Genomic DNA, 3,226 nt, shown 5'->3' with positions numbered 1-3,226 from the left:
AACGTGCACGTGCTGGGCCAGCAGGGAATGTTTGCCCCTCGCTCTGCTCTAGTGCGAGATTGCTTCGAGCAGATCAGAAGTTCGTTGGCATCTCCTCTCCACAATGCTACCTGCTGCATGGAACTTACCAGAAATCTACTGCTTAGAAACACAGAAAATGCGTTTTCCTGCAAGCATTTTTGTGCTTGCTTCATTTGACTGCTGCTACTTTTCACGATTACTGTAGGCCAGTAAATGTGAGTTCATCACTCCCTTGTTCACAGCATTTCCTTCCGTTTCTTCATCGAAGGCAGAGCGAAGAGAGATTTCTTTGTTAGAGCTCTGGGAAGTGCTGAGGGGATGGAGGGGATCAGCACAGCAGCGCTGCGCCCTGAAAGCTCTCCTGCAGCACTGGGGCCGCGGGGCCGCGGGGCCGCGGGGCTGCGGGGCTGCGGGGCTTTCCTCCGACCTTCCTGAAAGCTCCTTATGGTGCAGGCGATGATTCATTTCCAGAATTGAGAAACCTGCGCACCCCCGCAGGCCGCAACAGCGCTTTGTGAGCCGCAGCGCCGTCTCACGCCGCACCTCCGCGCGCCCCCTGCAGGCCGGCTGCTGAAGCACAGCCGCGGAGGCGGCAACCCGAGGGCGCGCTGAGTTCGCTGATTTCCGCTGGGAGCAGCTCGGAACTTTCGGGCGGCTGCAGGGAGCTGATGGCAGTTCCTCTTTTCGAACCTCTTTGCTGTTACTGTGATTCAGTGCTGTCTGATATCTCAACGTTAGCCTTGTGAAAAATATATCTCTTTTATTATTTTATTTTTCCTTAAAAAATATGAGTCTAGCTAATAATTTTTTGGGGAAAATTTTTTTTTCTTCCATTGTTTTTTTTTTGGCAGCACATTTTAGTAATGGAAAAGGCAACCGTGAAACCCATTTTAAGCTGCATTCTTACATGTGGCCTTCCCTGTTTGCTTCAGTTGTTTGATTTCTCAGGAATGGTGACACCAGGGGAGCGGGGAGCAGAGCTGCTGTGTGACAGGGTGACATTTTGCCTGACTTGAATCTGATTGCAAAGCAAAATGCAGGGAATTGTGTGCTGCCTGCAGAGCAACGGCCCTGAGACGCACCCAGCCTGCGTCAGCCATGCGGTGCTGTGTGGCAGATCCTGCTCTGCTGCTCCGTGTGCTGAGAACCGAAGGCTGAAACACAGTCTGTAAGTCTCAAATGAGTCATTTCACTGCTTTTTCTTCCTCTGCCTACTCACATGGTGTCGATGTGTTCTGTGAGGCTGGGGCAGCTACATTGGAACCTTCCTCCATCCTGAGTCCCATCCCAGCACAGAGCTGGGGCTGTTCCCACAGGAAATCAGAGGATGTACCTCAGCTGCTTGGATTTGAGCCTTCAGATAGAGGGTGTGAGCCTGGGCCTTCCAGCAGGTCAGGGAGAGCAGCCCTAACAGCTGAAATTCATGTTTCAAGAGCTATTACTTTGCACATTGCCGTTCACTGCCTGATGGACTCCTTGGCTTTTATTGAACAAGATTAGATAGAGCCCTCCTCTAAATCTGGGGGTTGCCTGAATATGATTAATTTCTTCTTCAGCAACCCAAGGGCACACGTCTTCAGATTAACCCAATTTGAGCTTTTAATCACGTCAGGTTTGTTTAAGCTGAACTGTCACATCAACCACCTGGAGGTACAGCCCTCACATCGAACACTCTGCGAAAGGCTTCCTCCCATCCTTTCTTGTTCCCATAGGTGTCACTCTCGAGTTTAATAAGAACCTGGGCAGGCTTTCCTTCTTCCCTTACAGCTCATCCAGATCACCTGATGAAGTAGGATGTGCTGTTTTCTTTGGGGCTGTACTGAAGAACATCCCCAAACTGTGAATGTGTGTCTCATTTCTTTCACAGAACTTTGAATATTTGTACAATATCAATACATTAAATCATCTACTGGACACAGGTTCTTTTTGCACTGCAGAAAAGTGAAGTTTTATTAGAGGCACTGTGGTCAGCAGAAAGCAGAGCACCGATGGCACTGCAGACCGTATGGGGATCGCAGTGATTGTGAAGAACAACAGAAAGGAAGAAGCAGAAAACTTTGGGAGTCCTGGCAGGGATTCACAGTCACTGCATGACGATGTGTGCAGATGGAGCTGTGCTCCACGCAGGCACACAGCCTGAGCTGTTTGTTATCCCTGCACCTGGAGCTGCGCAGGTGGCAGCAGGCGGATCGGAGCACAGCATCGGTGGCATCTCAGCACACTCTTGTCTGCCCTGTGGGAGGAAATAAACGATTACTCTGTTTGATGAGGACATGGAAAGTCTGTTGACTGCACAGGTTTATCCATTATTTAAGGGTCCATCCACATGAGCAAGAGCGTGGGCAAAAAGCTAGCCAATATGTGTAGATGGAGTTACGGCAGTCTGAAGTTAAGAGACTTGATTGTCAATGGTTTAACCTCTTGTAATTGTGAATGTGGAAGCCATAGCACAATGTTTAGTGTTAACCAGCAAACAGCAGTGAAGTACAAAATGTGAAAGCTGTGGGCACAGGAAAAATGAGGATCCTTTTCAGAAGCTGTTTCTTACCTGACTTGTCTCCACCAGATTGTCCGTGAGAGTAGGAAGTGGAAGAATAGGAGTGCGAGGTTCGTCCTCCTCCTTGGGGCATCCTGTAAGGGAAGGGAGTGGTGATCAAGAGAACGAGAAATGAATTCCTAACCCGGCACGCTGTGGCATGGTGTGCAATCCGTGTCACAGTGAGTTTTTTCCTGGATCTTAGAAATATTTCTTTCTGTCTTTTCATTTCATTCCCTTCTAGCTGCAAGTTATGAGAAAGCCAGAGAAGCATAAACTACAGAGTGCTGTAGGAGTGCAGTTCTCCCACAGCAGCTGAGCATGCCCAGCTGTGGGCAGAGGTCACGGCTTGGTCTTGTGCAGTGGTTCCTCTCACAGAATCCACTTTATAAACAGGCCGAAAGGAGCTGGGAAACTGAAATAATTGCAAATGTAATTGATTTGCTTACTGAGCATCCAATATTTGCATTTCAATGAAGATGCGGTGAAAAAATGTTACAACCGAGGGCTGATAAAACACTGTGCTCTGTCCTCTGCAAGTGTCAGCACAGAAAACATTGCACTCTAATGTATGCCTTACTAACAAACAGAATACATACGCAAGGTCTTGCTGTCCCTCATTGAGCAGCGCCCGGTACTGAGCAATCTCCTGCTCCAGGCGGGTCTTGA

The sequence above is a fragment of the Centrocercus urophasianus genome, unplaced genomic scaffold (genome assembly GCF_019232065.1).
Source record: "Centrocercus urophasianus isolate 14NV4802_14NV808 unplaced genomic scaffold, USGS_Curo_1.0 seq_62, whole genome shotgun sequence".
Classification (NCBI taxonomy): Eukaryota; Metazoa; Chordata; class Aves; order Galliformes; family Phasianidae; genus Centrocercus; species Centrocercus urophasianus.
Note: the sequence above shows the minus strand (reverse complement) of the source record.